This window comes from Mastigoproctus giganteus, chromosome 2, assembly GCF_048544385.1.
Source record: "Mastigoproctus giganteus isolate SK-2022 chromosome 2, ASM4854438v1, whole genome shotgun sequence".
Taxonomy (NCBI): Eukaryota; Metazoa; Arthropoda; class Arachnida; order Uropygi; family Thelyphonidae; genus Mastigoproctus; species Mastigoproctus giganteus.
The window spans coordinates 237,239,035-237,256,563 of record NC_143576.1 but is presented as its reverse complement, the minus strand read 5'-3'; the positions used below and the strand labels follow the sequence as shown (position 1 = coordinate 237,256,563).

The 17,529-nt window shown below is 38.9% G+C and overlaps 1 protein-coding gene across 2 annotated transcripts in view; it reads left to right on the top strand.

Annotated features, from left to right (window-relative positions):
• Positions 1-17,529, top strand: part of LOC150090278 (ras-related protein rab7) — a 67,875-nt gene that overhangs the window by 316 nt on the left and 50,030 nt on the right. The window lies entirely within an intron of this gene.

Here is a 17,529-nt window from a genome sequence, read left to right as displayed (position 1 = left end):
ACATTTTAAGATCAATTCAGAACTAATATTGTGAATCAACTTGCATTCTGTCGCATATATATTATTATGTTAACCAAAAAAAAAAAAAAAAAAAAAGTATACCTACACATTATTGATTGTCATTCTTGCTATAACAAAAAGGAGTGAGCTGATATTTGTAATCAGAATATGATGAAATACATAATATCTGGTGCATGAATAAGCGTTGTTCATATGCCCTTTGGCGTATATTTTATGTTGATAATGAAATGTACAGTTGTCATATTTATGCTTCAACCGACATTTGCTTCATCATCTGGAAGGGTTACTGCATATTGTCAAATCGAGGCCCTACGCCTCGTTTGATTCCCTTTAATCTGCTTATGCTGGAATAATGCAAAGAAACAAATCGACTATAAATATTTTAGAACCCCTGAATTGTCTGAAGAGCATTATAACCGATTCATATTGTATTTCCGTTATACCTGTTTTACCCACTATAATAATGAACCCAGTGAAAGGTCTCTGTACACAATTTTTTTCTAGTATTACACATTATGAATTTGATTGAGTCTGTGGCTCTCATGCAATAGATATTGGCAGGTGTTAACAACATGTACCTATACAGAAAATGCTTCATTGGCTTACTTCTCTAACATGCATCTGTTCACTCAGTGGACCTATCTGTTAGTCCAGGGGTGAATCCAGACTGTATTTCTAGGGGAAATGGGTGATATAACATTGATGATATATTTCTGGGGTTTATTGTTTTTTTTTTTTTTTTTTATTATGGAAACCCCAAACACGAAAGGCATCAAAACCTATAGTACTTAGTACCGTGCATGGGTTGAAAGAGAAGTATGAGGGGAATGCCGAAAACTTTGCTCTAGAGACTAAACATGGGTTTCACCACTTCAAGCCTCCAATAAGCAAAGTGGTGGTATTGCACCGGTCGATGTCCATCACATACATCATCATCAACTTGATGATGTATGTGATGGACAGTTATTGAAAATTAAACTGAAATTTAGCTTGAATTTATCTGTAATTTTTAGCCAGCTTTTATATAATATTCATAAGCACCATAATTATCATATGACAACTTAGAATCATAAAACACACACAGTATTTGTTCCTATTTACACAAGATTTTTTTTAGTGGAGGGTTGAACCTGTCCTGGATCCACCACTGTGTTAGTCACTATTACAGTGTAGCAAATGTCAAGCAAAGAATAACTTTTAATATAGTGATACCCACATACTACAGCAATTTACTTTGTGTAAAATTTGCCATTACCAATTTTTTAAACAAATTTTAATCAAGGCAGTATTTTAATAGGGCAGTGTTCTCCCAGAAAATTTTGCCAGCCGGGTGGGGAAGTGTAATACTTCACAATATTATAAAATTTCCTGTTATTTATAAACGTGACTTTAAGTGATCCAGAGCAAAAATTAATTGCATAATTTATTGTGTTATATGCTGCGGTCGCATTGATCTTGATCACATAGTATGTTTGAATTAATATTGATTGAGATCAGTGAACAGTGCCGCGAGAATCGCTTAAATTTTAGCCGGGCAGTCAGTTAAATTCACCAGGTGGTGCACCCATTCAATAGGTCCTGGGCAGAACACTAGGCGATATATATCTTCCCCATAGGTCATTGCTTAAAAGTAAAAGTGAATCATGCTGTTTTTTCTGATGTTTTCTGACTTTTTGAATTTGTATCTTTTTTCAGTTTTTAGCCAAAGATAAGGAGAAATATGTGCTACCCCTTCCCCCCATAGATCACTATTTTGAGGAAAAATTGGAAAAGTGAATAGTTTTGTTAGCTTAATTAAATAATAGAATGGAAGATAATTCCTAAGTTGAATTTGCTTAACCCTTTCATGTTTGCATGATGTAGAAATTACCTGTTTTTTGCCCCTTTTTTAAAAAAAAAAAATTTTTTTTCACTGAGCCCAGTGAGATCTTGTTACTACTTAATTTTGTATAAGCAGAAATAAATCTGTTTACTTATAGAGACAGTGCAAAAAAATGCAATTAGCATATTGTTAATGTAGAACATATGAGGAAGAAATTCAAGAGAATAGTCCGCTTTTGACATTAGGCTTTTTTGGCTAGTCTCACTTTTATCATTATTAAGTAAAATATGCTGTATTTTACTAGTTTATTCTTAGTGTACTTACTTCTATATGTTACTAACACCAAATCATCTACATACAACCTACGTATTGGAATGAGTGTCATGCTTAGAAGAGCAGCTACCATACTGCAATCTATTGAATTTATCTCCGTACTCACCATATATATCATGCCATGCAAAATTCTGCATCATCGCCACCCTACATGAGGTACAACACATTAGCATTAGTAGAGGCATATGATGCAAGAAAGCAAGCTTATAGAGCATCAGCAAAAAAACAAATCCTATTTCAACCATCCATTCACTCCAGATGATTCTCTAGTTCAGCCTTGAATTTATTTAAGCTGGCAACTTCCACAACAACAGATGGCAGTTTGTTGTAGCAGTTAACCATCACCTGGCTAAAGGCAAATTTTCGCACATCTATTCCGCAACTGTCTTTCCTCAATTTGAATTTATGTCCCCTTAGGTGATTAATCTCGGCAAGAGGAAGAATCCCATCAGCATTGAGCTTGCTGAAACCATTCAAGACCTTATACATCTCAATCAGATCACCTCACAGGTGCCTAGTCTCCAGACACTGAATTTGCAGAACTTAAGCTTTTCTTGGTAACAGCAACCCTTTGTTCCATTCACCAATCTCATTACCCTTCTCTGTACTTGTTCCAGCAGCTCTGCATCTGTCCTAAAATGAGACCTCTAGACCTGTATGCAGTACTCAAGGTGTGGCCTGACCTGTGCCTTATACACGGAGATAATCACCTCCTTATCCCTGCTAGCAATATTCTTTTTATCATTGACAAGACCTCATGAGCTATGCTTGCAGCCTGTCTGCACTGCTCAGAAAACTTCATATCTGACTGCAGAATTACCCCCAAGTCTTCTTCATTCTCCACTAACCTGAGTATAGTACCATACAGTTGGTACGTTTCTCTGAGGTTACTGCTACCCATATACAGTACTTTGCATTTGTCAAGGTTAAACTTCAGTTGCCACATCTCAGCCCATTTGCCCAACTTATCTAGATCCTGTTACAGTAGTATACTCTTTACTGTCGTTAACCACCCTGCCAACCTTGGAATCATCTGCAAACTTGGACATTAAGCCTGATATACCTTCATCAATATCATTGATGAATACAGAAAACAACAATGGGCCCAGCACCGAACTCTGGGGAACTCCACTAATAACATTAGTTTATGAAGAGCAGTGTCCATTGATTACCACTCTTTGTCTTCTCCGACTCAGCCATCCCTTTGTACATAGCAGCAACTTGCCCTTAATGCCATACTGCTCCAATTTGTACAGTAGTCTTCCATGGGCAATAGTATCAAAAGCTTTCCTAAAATCCATGTCAATGATATCAGACTTATTTTTTGCATCCAGTCCCTTTGTTACCACATCATAGTAAGAAGGGCCTCCGTAGCCGAGTGGTCAGGAGCGGGAGTGCAGTAGCACACGCTCTTTGAGTAGATTGGGGTTCAAGCCTCTGACTGCTGAATACAGTCGACCTGCCAACCTGCACCGGACCAGCATGGCAGATTATGGTCCATTTCCCTCAGCATGAATTGTTGAGGAGGCTTCCATCCTGCAATGGATTTATAATGGCTGCACTTTACCTTTACTTTTAGTATCCAATCAAATTGGCCAGACAAGAGTTTCCCTTAACAAACCTTAACATGCCATGTCTGAACTATAACTGCAGTCTTGTCTAGATGATCATGCAGTGCTTCTTTAACTAGTGACTCCATTATTTTTCCCGGAACAGAACTAAACCTACAGGCCAATAATTACCCTTGTTACCTTTCAATTCATCTTTGTGAATTGAGGATACATTTGCACATCTCCAGTCCATTGTGACCTCGACTGGTAACAGCAACCCTTTGTTCCATTCACCAATCTCGTTGCCCTTAGCATTAGCATTAGTAGAGGCATATGATGCAAGAAAGCAAGCTTATTCAGCATCAGCCAAAAAAAAAAAAAAAAAAAACCACACTCCCATTTCACCCCTCTGTTCGTTCGAAATACCTGTCCAGTTGAGCTTTAAATTTGTTTAGGCTATCAACTTCTACAACAAGTGATGGAAGTCGGTTCCACCAACCAACCACCCGCTGGCCAAAGGCAAATTTCCGCACATCTATCCGACATCCGTCCTTCCTCAATTTGAATTTATGCCCTCTGAGGTGATTATTCTGAGCAAGATGAAGAATCCCATTGGCATTGAGCATGCTCAAACCATTCAAAGCCTTATACACCTCTATCAGATCACCTCGCCGGTGCCTAGTCTCCAGACTCTGTAATTTGCAAAACTTAAGCCTTTCTTCGTAAGAGCAACCCTTTGTTCCATTCACTAATCTTGTTGCCCTTCTCTGTACCCGTTCCAGCAGTTCTACATCCTTCTTGAAATGAGGCCTCCAGACCTGTATACAGTACTCAAGATGTGGCCTAACCATTGCCTTATACAAGGGAATAATCACCTCCTTATCCCTGCTAGAAAAATTCCTGTATATCATTGACAAGACACCATGAGCTACTCTTGCAGCTCGTCTGCACTGCTCAGAGAACTTCATATCTACCTGCACAATTACCCCCAGGTCCTTTTCATTCTCCACCACTGTCAGTGTAGTACCGCAGAGTTGATACGTTGCTCTGGGGTTACTGTTTCCCATATGTAGTACTTTACATTTGTCAATGTTAAACTTCATTTGCCACCTCTCAGCCCATCTGTTCAACCTTTCCAGATCCTGTTGCAGCAGCATAGCGTCAGTAGTGTCCTTAACGACCCTGCCAACCTTTGTATCATCTGCAATTCCCTTCTCTATACTCATTCCAGTAGTTCTCTCTCCTTCCTAAAATGAGGCCTCCCAGACCTGTATGCAGTACTCAATGTGTTGCCTTATCTTTGTCTTATACAAAGAGATAATCACCTCCTTATCCCTGCTAGCAGTATTCCTATTGACAAGCCCCCATGAGCTATGCTTGCAGCCTGTTTGCACTGCTCAGAAAACTTCATATCTGACTGCACAATTACCCCCAGGTCTTCTTCATTCTCCACTACCCTGAGTGTAGTATCACACAGTTTGTACATTTCTCTGGGGTTACTGCTACCCATATGCAGTACTTTGCATTTGTGAATGTTAAACTTCAGTTGCCACCTCTCAGGCCATCTGCCTAACTTTTCTACATCCTGTTGCAGTAGCATACTGTCCTTACTATCATTAACAATCATATCAACCTTTGTATTATCTATATACTTGAACATTAAGCCTGATATACCTTCATCAATATCATTGATAAATACAGAAACAAAAATAGGGCTCAACACGACCCCTGGGGGACACCACTAATAACATTAGTCCAACCTGTCTGCACTGCTCAGAAAACTTCATATCTGACTATACAGTTATTCCCAGGTCTTTTTCATTCTCTACCACCCTGAGTGCCGTACCGCACAATTGATACATTACTCTGGGTTTACTGCTACCCATATGCAGTACTTTGCATTTGTCAATGTTAAAACTTCAGATGCCACCTCTCAGCCCATCTGCTCAACTTTTCTAGATTTTTTTTTTTTTAACAGGAGTCACAGATAACATTAACCACAACAAAGAAATTCAGTCTGTAAACAACCACAAAGATGTCTTTAAGAATAGAATTCTAACCCAAATTAAAAATAAGTTTGAACTCCTTAACTGCAAGCAACCCCTCAACTAAGGAGAGCACTACAACCTCGGTCAATCCCTACCAACATTTCTACACCAGAATGTTGAGGCAACACTCTTGATCTGATTATTGGAAGAGACTCAGCAGGATCATCAACAATCGACTCATCAATATCAAGTGGACCAATCTGGTTCATCCCCTTCCATCTAGAGTTTACATAAGTAAAGAAGTCTTTACTATTTTTTTGTATCCTTTGCCAAAGCTTTCTCATAATCTACCTTTGTTTGCCCAACCTTCTTTGTGACTTGATTACAGACTATCTTATAATGAGACTTTTGCACTGTACCATAGGCATCTGTGTCTCCTGATAATTTGTGTCCCCCATGCATTTTTCTTCTCTGCCATGAGTCTCTATTTCATTTGACATCCATTAAACAGTATTTTTTAGTTTGTATGAAAAGCCTAGTAGCTTTCAAGATTTGAATGTATTCCATTTAGAATTTGCTGTTGGCAACATCATCAGTTGGTCCCACAGTATAGAATTTAAAAACTGTCTGAGACCACTGTAGTCACCTTTATGAAAGCAAAAACCCTTCCTTTTACCCCTGATGGTAGTTATATCTTTTAGTAAATCCCACATCAGTACACTATGATCACTGTCACCTAGTGATTCCTTTTTCTTCAGATTCTTAATGCATGAATAACCACTGTATGTTTCTTAACTAACAGCATGACCCCTCCTCCCTTTTTATCCTGTGTATCCTTTCTGTACACATTGTACTCCCCAAATTCCAATTCTGCATTTCTTATATCTGTGACACCACATCTCTGTTATCCCAATAATATCTGCCTTTGATGCTTGACCAGCACTTCCCATTCATCATATTTATTTACTATACTCCTAGCATTGGTATAAATGCAAGTATACATCACCTATTCTTACTCTTGGTTACTCTAACACAGCCCATGTATTTACTTGTTCCGTGATGACTCCCAGCAGTCCTTGAAATCTCCAGCACCTTACTTTTCCAGGCTGCTGCTCATTCGAATTGAAGCAGTGCAAGAATCACTTTCACCTCTGCCTGTGGCTACTTCTAATCTATTAGTCTGTGAATCCCCCAAGCTAGCAGTTTCTTACCCACCTAGCAGTTCCTCAATAGCTTCGGCAAATATTATTGCACCCTTTACATTTAAGTGTATGTCCCATCCCTGTAGAAACAGTCTCCCCTGTTAACAAGCACAGACCATGCTGAGAAAAATTCTACTTCATGAGCCTTGCACAATTTCTCCAAGCCCAAATTGATTGACAAGCCTCTCATCATATATTTCTTCCTATCGCGTCTGGGCAAAATTGCAGGCACTGTCAAATTTAACCCTACCTCGCGACTTTTTTTTCAAATTTGACCTGTACTTGTTAAGTAAGTCCTCAGATCTCCTACTCTTAATGTCATTAGTGCCAACGTTTACAACAATATCACCCTTTGTGCCCTTAAAAGATATCTGTTCTACAACGTCATCAACTTTTGCTCCTGGCAGACATACCCTGTTCCTATCCCACCTATGCTTTTTGCACATTATATTTCCTGTCTTCCTGACAATAGAGTCACCGACAGTAACTAGCTCCTATGGGACCAGCGCATTCTGCTCTGAAGATTGCGACTGTGTTGCCTGATGCACAAGAATGAGCTCTGGTGTTGAGTTGGACAGCTGAGAGCTTGATGGCTTCCCCATTTTAATTCCATCGAGGGCATCTATCCTACTCTTCAAACTCTCATAGGCACCCATCAGAATGCTGAGTTGCTGCCTAATTTCTTGACACTCTCTGCACCTAATACACACAAAGACATCCTCCTTGGCTAGAGCTTATTCTGTTCCAGATACTCCACAGGGCACAAGTGAACCATGGTATTTGAGACTATAACGATAATCCCTTTGATTCTGGTACACCAACCTGGCAATAAGATTAAGAAAATCACAGCATATATGTTTCACCCATAGACAAGTCATTAAGTCCTTTAGACCTAGGTGATCTTTGTAATGGTAATGTTGCAAAGACAGCTGGTAAGTGCTTACTTATTGTTATTTATTTATGTAAAATTAACCATAAAACAAAATTCTTTGAATTAGATCTGAGTTTGATTTACAAAAAAGTTTAGAAATTTAATTCTACTAGAATTTTATAAAAATTACATAAGAGTTAACTCAATCTTTATCCATAGGATTACTTCTCTTCGAAACTCTCCAGTTCCGATCTTTTATTATTAATAAAAGGTCAAAGTTTATTTATAATTTTAATCAGTTTAAACCATGCGTAATAACCACTCTCCAACTACATAGTTGGAGAGTTTCAAAGAGAGGTAATCGTATGGATAAAGATTGAAGTAACTCTTACGTAATTTTTAAAATCTGATTTAAATGTAGGATATATTGAGCCATTGTTGCTCTTATTTTTATAGTAATCTCACTAGAATTTTATGAATTACATATTAACCCTTAATTACTGTCTTTTCAGTCACTGAATAAGTGGTAAGAAAATATCATGAAACATTTTACTTCATTATGTACATATTTTCAAATCAGAAGTAAACATAATTAAATCAGTGTAAGTTTGAGTGCTGTATTATCTTCAGATAGGATGGCTTCATTCCAGTCACTGTTTTCTATAGTGTTTATATTTATAGATCTAGGAGTAACTGTTGGCTGTCTAATTAGATTCCATGGGCACAATCACCAATGTTCTTTTTTGAACATTTTTATTCTCTTCCACATCCTGTTAGGTAACCTCCGAGTTTAATGTAATCATTTGTTTGGTCTACAGAGACTGCAAAGTTAAATTATAGATGATGTATTTTATTTTATTTTTTATGAAACCCCCACACACGAAAGGTATTAGAACCTATAACACTTAGTACTATATATTAACAGGAGAGACTGCTTCTACAGGGATGGGATACACTTAAATAGAAGGGGTGCAAAAATATTTGCTGATGCTATCGAGGCAGTGTTAGGAGGGTCGGAAAACTGCTAGCTTGGGGAGATACAAGAACTAATAGATTAACAGTAGTCACTGGCAGAGGTGAAAGTGATTCTTGCACTGCTTCTATTGGAATGAGCAGAAGCCTGGAAAACAAGATGCAGGATATTTAGAGACTGCTGGGAGTCATTGTGGTACAAGTAAACACATGGGTTGTGTTAGGGTAGCTAAGAATAGGAACAGGTGCATGTATAATTGTGTGTACACCAATGCTAGGAGTTTGATAAATAAATATGATGAATTTGAGGTATTGCTCGGAACATCAAAGGCGGATATTGTTGGGATATCAGAGACGTGGTGTCACACAGATATAAGGAATGCAGAACTGGAATTTGGGGAGTACAATGTCAACAGAAAGGATGAGAGGAAGGAGGGGTTATGCTATTAGTTAAGAAACACATAAAATCCAAGGAAGTGAAGCCAGTCGACATCGCTGGACAGTGCAGTGTCGAGTCAGTTTGGTGTGACATAAGAATTGGGAGATCAAAATTGAGAGTAGGAGTGTGCTATAGGCTTAATGACTCTGATGAGTATAATAAGAAACTCTACAGGGAAATAGAGTGGGCCAGTAAATCAGAGTCTTATAATGGGGGATTTTAATTTCCCAGATATTGACTGGAATTTGTGGGTTGGTCACTCACACACTAGCAAGACTTTTGTGGATTTATTGGATGATTGTTTTCTACATCAGCATGTTCGAGAGGCAACTAGAGGGAGTAATACTCTTGATCTGATTATCAGTAGTGATTCTTCATTCATTAAGAATCTGCAGATAAAGGAACCACTAGGTGTCAGTGATCACAGTGTGCTGAAGTGGGATTTACTCAAAAAGGTAACTACCATCAGAGGTAAAGGGAAGGGTTATTGCTTTCGTAAAGGCGACTACGATGGTCTGAGACAGTATTTAAATTCTATACAGTGCGGCCAACTGATGATGATACCAACAGCAAATTCAAAATGGGAAGCATTCAAAGAACCTGTCTTGGACGCTACTAGGCTTTACATACCAACTAAGCAATATTGTTCAAGGTTTAGGCCTAAATGGATGTCAGATGAACTAATGAGACATATGGCAGAGAAGTAAAATGCATGGGATACATATAAATTAGCACGTAACACAGAAGCCTGTGATAGATATAAGTTGATCTGTAACCAAGTTACAAAGGTTAGGCAGGCAAAGGCAGATTACGAGAAATCTTTGGCAAGGGATGCAAAGAAAAAAAGCGAAGAGTTCTTTACTTATGTAAACTCTAGAAGGAAGGGGATGAATCAGATTGGTCCACTTGATATTGATGGGTCAACTGTTGATGATCCTGCTCAGGTAGCTAACAAACTAAATGAATATTTTGCATCGACATTCACACATGAGGAGTTATTCGGCGAGGGGAATGCCAGAGGTGTATTCAACTCTGGCAGTAAGCTAGATAATCTTGTAATAACTGAGAGTAAAGTGAAGGAGAAATTGTTGAAGATAAACACAAGAAAGGTACCTGGGGTGGATGGGATCTATTCAGTTATATTAAAGGAGGCAGCAAAGGAAGTAAGCGAACCCTTAGCCATAATTATGAGAGCTTCCTTGGACTCAGGGGAGGTACCCATAAACTGGAGATGTGCAAATGTGACCCCAATTCACAAAGGAGGATCAAAGGCTGACACAAGTAATTATAGACCAGTGAGTTTAACTTCTGTTCCAGGAAAATTAATGGAGGCACTGGTTAAAGAAGCACTGCAGGATCATCTAGAGACAAGACTTCAGTTATAGCTCGGACACAGCATGGTTTTTTTAAGGGGAAGTCTTGCCTGACCAATTTGATTGGATACTATGATGCAGTCACAAAGGAACTGGATGCAGGGAATAACTTTGATATTATATACTTGGATCTTAGAAAAGCTTTTGATACTGTTGCACATGGAAGACTGTTGCACAAATTGGAGCAGTGCTCCAATTTGTGCAACAAGAGGGGTGAAGTGGAAGTTTTTTTTTTTTGTTGATGCTGCATAAGCATCATATGCCTCTGCTAATAGTATTAGTATTGGCAAATAATACAAGAAAGCAAGCTTATGAAGCATCAGCCGAAAAAAGAAAAAAATATAACCTCCACACATCACTCATCCGTACCTTCCAAGAATTTGTCTAGTTCTTCCTTGAATTTATTCACACCACTGTCACTTCTACAACAATATATGGAAGTTTCTTCCAACAATCAACCGCCTGCTGGCTGAAGGCAAACTTCTACACATCTATCTTACAAATATCCTTCCTCAGTTTGAATTTATGCTCTCTCAGGTGTGTAGTCTAAGCAAGATCAAGAATGCATCAACATTTAGCTTACTCAAGGTCTTAAACACCTCAATTATATCAATCCATAGGTGCCTAGTTTCCAGACACTGCAATTTGCACAAGTGAAGCCTTTCTTGGTAAGAGCACCCATTTGTTCCCTTCACCAATCTGATTGACCTTCTCTGCACCTATTCCAGCAGATCTACATCCTTTCCTAAAGTGAGGCCTCCAGACCTGAATACACTGCTCAAGATGCAGCCTAACTACTGTATAGCCTTCTTGACCAGCTTGATGGGCCATGTAACTAGAACACTGAAGACAACTGGAGTTGTGAACATTAAACTCACCAAGAAACATTACTCACTCTTAGGAAATTTAGACCAGATAAAGTGGAAATGGACATCATTGAAATTGGAACTGAGAACACACATATTTTTGAAATGAAAGTAAAAATAAAGGGGGGGGGGGGTGGCAACAGAAGCCTACAAAAATAACAGAAGTGCGTTAAATAACACATAGAAGTGAACAAAAATAACAGAAGTGTGTTACAGGTCAAATGACTGTGATGAAAATAATAAATAACTATATAGACAAATAGAGTTGTCTGTTAATCAGAATTTCTTAAAATTAGGGATTTTAACTTTCCAGATATTGACTGTTGACTGAAACTTGTGGTTGGTCACTCACACAATGGTAAGACTTTTGTAGATTTATTGTGTGACTTTTCTGCACCAGCATGTTAAGAAGCAACACTCTTGATCTGATTATCAGTGGTGACTCTTCATGTATTAAGAATCTCCAAATAAAATAACTACTAGATGGCAGTGATCACAGTGTGTTGATGTGGAAATTACTTAAAGATGTAATATCTAAGGCAAAGGGAACGGCTTTTTCTTTCATAAAGGTGACTATAGTGGTCTCAGAAAGTTTTTAAATTCTATGTAGTGGAACCAAAGTTACCAACAGCAAATTCTGAAAATGGGAGTATCAGTGACAGAAGCCTACAATAGATATAAACTAGTCTGGAATCAAGTCACAAAGGAGGTTAGGCAAGCTAAGTCACAATATGAGAAGTGTCTGACCAAGGCTACTTTACTTATGTAAACAGCAGAAAGAAGGGGATTGAAGCACATTAGTCCACTTGATATTGATGGTTTAACTGAGTTTATCAAGCTTTAAAGGGAAGTAAATGATTTTGTGATAACTGAAAGGAAAGTGAAAGAGAAATTATTGAAGCTAAATATAAAAAGGGCAACCTGGGGTGGATAGTTCCTATCCAATTCTAGTAAGGTAGGCAAAAAGAAAAAAAAAAAAAAAAAGTTCTGCAAACTTATAGCTATAATTATAAGAACATCCTTGGATACAGGGGAGGTCCCCGTCAACTGAAGATGTGCAAATGTACCCCCAATTCTCAAAGGGAGAGGGGAATCAAAGGATGATATGATATAATTACAGACCTGTTAGTGTGAATTCTGTTCCTGGAAAAATTATGGAATCACTGGTTAAAGAAGTAATGCACAACTATCTAGACGGAAATGCAATCATAGCATGGATTTGTAAAGAGGCAATTTTGTCTGACCAATCTGATTGGATACCGTGATGAAGTAACAAAGGAAGTGGATGAAAAATAATTTTTACATCATATACTTAAATTTCTGGTCAGAACGGTTTTAAATTTCAGGTTAAATTAAAGATCAGAATTGTGTGTTTGCAATTCTGCCCAGACACAATAGGAGGGACTATATGCTGAAAGCCTTGTGGATTGACTTGAGGGAATCTGCAAGGCTCTGGGTGGGGAGGGGTTTATCAGCATAGTCTGCATTTACAGGTAGTAGGAATCCATTTTGTAGAGATGATATTCATATGAACAAAGGTGGTGCATGGATTTTTGCCATTATCATTGAGGATACCCTAAGGATTCGGGGAAACTGCTAGTTAGGGGGTAGAAAAGTAATTTACGAGTGTAATTCAAAAACTAAATTACACTTGACCATTGTAGCCCAAGAGTTTGTTGTTTGGTTTTTAGGAGCATTAGCAACTAAGGCCATATTGCTCCAGGATATGCGGTGGTCATTCCTTAACCTTTCCGCATCCTCCGTATTTGGTGGTGACAGGCTCGAACCCCGGTCTAATCAAGAAGCGTGTGCTACGCACTGCTGCTCCTTCCCACCTGGCTACGGAGGCGCCGATGTAGCCCAAGAGACATTTGTTGAAGTATGTAACATTATGCAATAGAAAGCACATACCTTGCACTTCTTTTCCACATAGTCACTGAGTTGGTGTAAACACTTCTCGGAACGTATGACTAAACGTTCGATTCCCTGATCATTGGTCAGGGAATCGAACTCCTTGGTCATTCAGCCACCATCGAACTGCTGTTTGCACCTGCTCATCGTTTGCAAATTGTTGTCCTCCTAGATGTTCTTTCAGCTTGCCAAAGATGTGATAGTCACAAGGCGAAAGAACAGGACTGTATGGCAGATGTTGCCATACCTCCCATCCAAAACTTCGGAGCAAGTGTCAGGTTGTGCATGCATTGTGTTATACTAAATGAGAACAACGCCTTTGCTTAACTTTCCAGGTCTCTTGTTTTTCATGACTGTTTGCAAAGATCGTAATGTTTGGCAGTATGAGGCAGCATTAATTTTTGTGCCTTTTGCCATAAATTCCGTGTAAACAACTCCTTCACAGTCGAAAAACACAGTGGCCATGACCTTTCCTGCTGATGGTGCAACTTTGAATTTCTTCTGCACAGGCAGTGTTCTGTGTCTCCATTCCATAGACACTCTCTTCGTGTTTTGGGGTGAAATGATGCATCCACGTTTCATCGCCAGTAATGATGCGGTGTAAGACGTCATGGTCTTCCACAGAATGGCACTGAAGGAAGGCTAAAGAAGACAAAAAACGTTGACCTTTGTGTTCGTCTGTCAGTGAATAGGAACCCATTGTGCACACAATTTGCGATAGTCAAGATGTTCATGGATGACGGAATGAACACTGCCTATTGAAATATCTAACACCTTTGCCATTTCTGAAACTGTCAGTCTTCGATTATTGCGAATCATTTCATCAATCTGCATCACGTTGTCTGCAGTGGTCGACGTTGATGGCCTTCCTTTTCGATCAGCATTCATCAATTCTGTGCGACCACTTTCAAACTGCTGGCACCACTTCACTATGGCTGGACGCACCATTGCATTTCCCCCATACACTGCTGTTATTTCACGATGGATCTCTGAACAATTTAGACGTTTCATCCACAAAAATCATACTGTTCCGCATACTCGAACTTGGAGTAAAATTCTAGCTAACGTTCTATTATGAACACTTGCTCCTACACAACTGTTACTGCTACATCAACAAAACTCACCTACCACGGGGTGCAAGATATGAACTCCATTCCATGCAGGTGCTACATTTGTTGGGCAATTATACCAAGAAATTGCGGCAGGTGTAACTTATTTTTGAATGCCCCTCGTAGATCCGCATTTATCTGATGATATGAATCAAAGCAATGCTTGCACTCGCCTCATGAATTCTTGTTTGTTACCACAATAGCCGATGTTGATAAGATGTTCTGAGTATGGCAATGTTTCAAATGAGAGGGAAGATATAGTTTGGGATACAAACCTAAATAACTTCAAGGGGTGTGTCAGGCTAGTAAACTATAGAAGATTATTTAGTCTCAATTGTGTCTACAGTAACGTCAGGAATGTTGTCAATAAAGTGGCTGAATTTGAACTCCTTGTTGGGACAACTAATGCTGATATAATAGAGCTAACAGAAACATGGTGCTACCTGGAAATTGGTGATGACGAGTTCCACTACAGTATGTATAATGTATATAGGAAAGATGGGGAACGTAGAAGGGGTGGAGAGGTTGTGCTTCTTATCAAAAGCAGCCTGAGCACAAAAAGAGCTTTTTCTGATTCTAAAGTTACATCTACCAGCATAGAATTTGTGTAGTGTGAATTAGTCAGAAGCAAAGGAACAGAGAGTAGGAGTAATCTACAGACCAGAAGATTGTGAAGAATATGATGAGGGTCTTTACATGCAGATGGAATTGGCACTCAGGTGTGAATGTCTTATTATGGGTGAGTTTAATTTGCCTCAGATTGATTGGAATAAATGTGTGTGTGGAGGGGAGTGAACTCGCAACAGGGAAAAACTTTTAAATAAACTAAATGATTGTTATTTGTACCAGCATATTATAGAAAGTACTAGGGGCGAGAATATCGGTGACTCATCATTATTCACGAATTAGACAATGTCACAGGGCTTAAAATACAGGAACCATTGACATGTAGTGATCATGCAGTCATCAGTTGGAAGATGAAGAAAGATTAGGAAGGATGTAGACCTGCTGGAACGAGTACAGAGAAGGGCAATGAGATTGGGGAGTGGAACAAAAGGTTGGTGTTACCAAGAAAGGCTTAATTTCCGCAAATTGCAGTGTCTGGAGACTAGGTACCTGCGAGGTGATCCAAATGAGGTGTATAAGGCCTGGAATGGTTTAAGCAAGCTCAGTGATGATGTGATTCTTCCACTTTCTCAGATTACTCACCTGAGGGGGCATAAATTCAAATTGAGGAAAGACAATTGTAGAATAGATGTGCAGAAATATGCCTCTAGCCAGCAGGTGGTTGATAACTGGTAGAAACTTCCATCTGTCGTAGTGGAGGTCAGCAACTTAAATAAGTTCAAGGCAGAACTAGACAAACGTTTTGAGTAAATGGATGAGTGAAATGGGAAGGGTGGTTTTTTTTTTTTTGTTTGGCTGATTCTATATAAGCTTGCTTTCTTGCATCATATGCCCTACTAATGCTAACTACTAAAACCTCTCTCTTCATCATCCACCATAGAACTCCATGATCACTTCCTGCTGCTGGTTCCTGTATTTTTAGCCCTATTATGTCATCTGGTTCATGGGTGATGATCAGGTCTGAAATATTGCTTTCCCTAGTATACTTTCCCTGACATGTTAATAAAAATAACAATCATCTAGTTGATTTAAAAATTTTGTCCATTTAGAGGTTCCTTCCCATTTACTCCAATCAATTAGAGGCAAATTAAAATCACCCATAAGGCATTCTGCTTACTTGCCCATTCCATTTTATATAGATTGTTATTTGTTTTTTTTAGGAGCATTAGCAACTAAGGCTATATTGCTCTGGGATATGCGGTGGTTATTCCCTGACCTTTCCGCATCCTCCGTATTTGGTGGTCACGGGCTAGAACCCCAGTCTAATCAAGAAGTGTGTGCTATGCACTGCTGCTCCTGCCCACCCGGCTACAGAGGCGCCGTTTTTTTTATGTAGAAGTTCTCATCATAATCTTCACAGTCACCTGGCCTGTGTTTTACTCCCACTTTCATTATATCTTTGCTTCCAACTATCTCACACAATACAAATTCTATACTAGCACGTGAAAAGCCTGAATCTGGGAATGCTTTCATTGCAAAAATGTCAAAATTTGCAGATGACATAAAGATTAGCAGAGTTATTAATGATCAGTGTCAAACAGTACTCCTTCAGGATGACTTGAACAGGCTTCAAAGATGATCAGAGAAATGGCAGCTATGTTTTAATCCCGCTAAATTCAAGGTTTTACACTTGAGAAATAGCAACCCACAAATAAATTATACACTTGGTGGAGTTGAATTAAAAATAGTGGAAAGGGATATTGGGAGTTACAATATGGGCAGATATGAAATTTTCTGAACAGTTTAAACAGGCAGCCATGAAAGGCCATGGCATCCTATCGATGATTTATCAAACACCATCCTGTAGAGATAGGGAGGTCTTATTCCCACTGTATAAGGCAATCGTACGACCACATTTGGAATACTGTGTTCATGTATAGAGACCTCATCTGAGAAAAGACATCAAGCTTCTTGAAAGTGTCCAAAGACAGGCAACTCTAATGGTGAGATTGGCAGAAGGACGACCATACAAGGATTAGGCGCACTATAGCCTCAGCAGCTTATGCGCCATTAAACCTCCATAACACACACACACACACGACCATACAAGGAACGACTCCAATTATGTCAGCTACAGAGCTTGGCAAGTAGGCACCTCAGAGGTAGGGGTTACAATACCGAGATTCCAGGATCCTGGTCATTTTTTTCCGGTATTGATACAAAAATAGCGGTTTTTCGATACTAATTTAAAAAATAATTGTTTATGATGTATTCACATATAAAGGTTATAAAATCGACAACAATGAATCATTAATACTGCTGAATTTGCAAATGAGAGATTGTTATACACAGTACAAATGCAACGGAAACCTGAAAATGTCATGAAACTGTAAGACATAAAATCTTACAAATATATTTCTCTTAGTGAGTATAGTGTGTGTGGAAGTAAAACACTTAAGGAATAATAGGCACCTCCGTAGCCAGGTGGGCAGGAGCAGCAGTGCG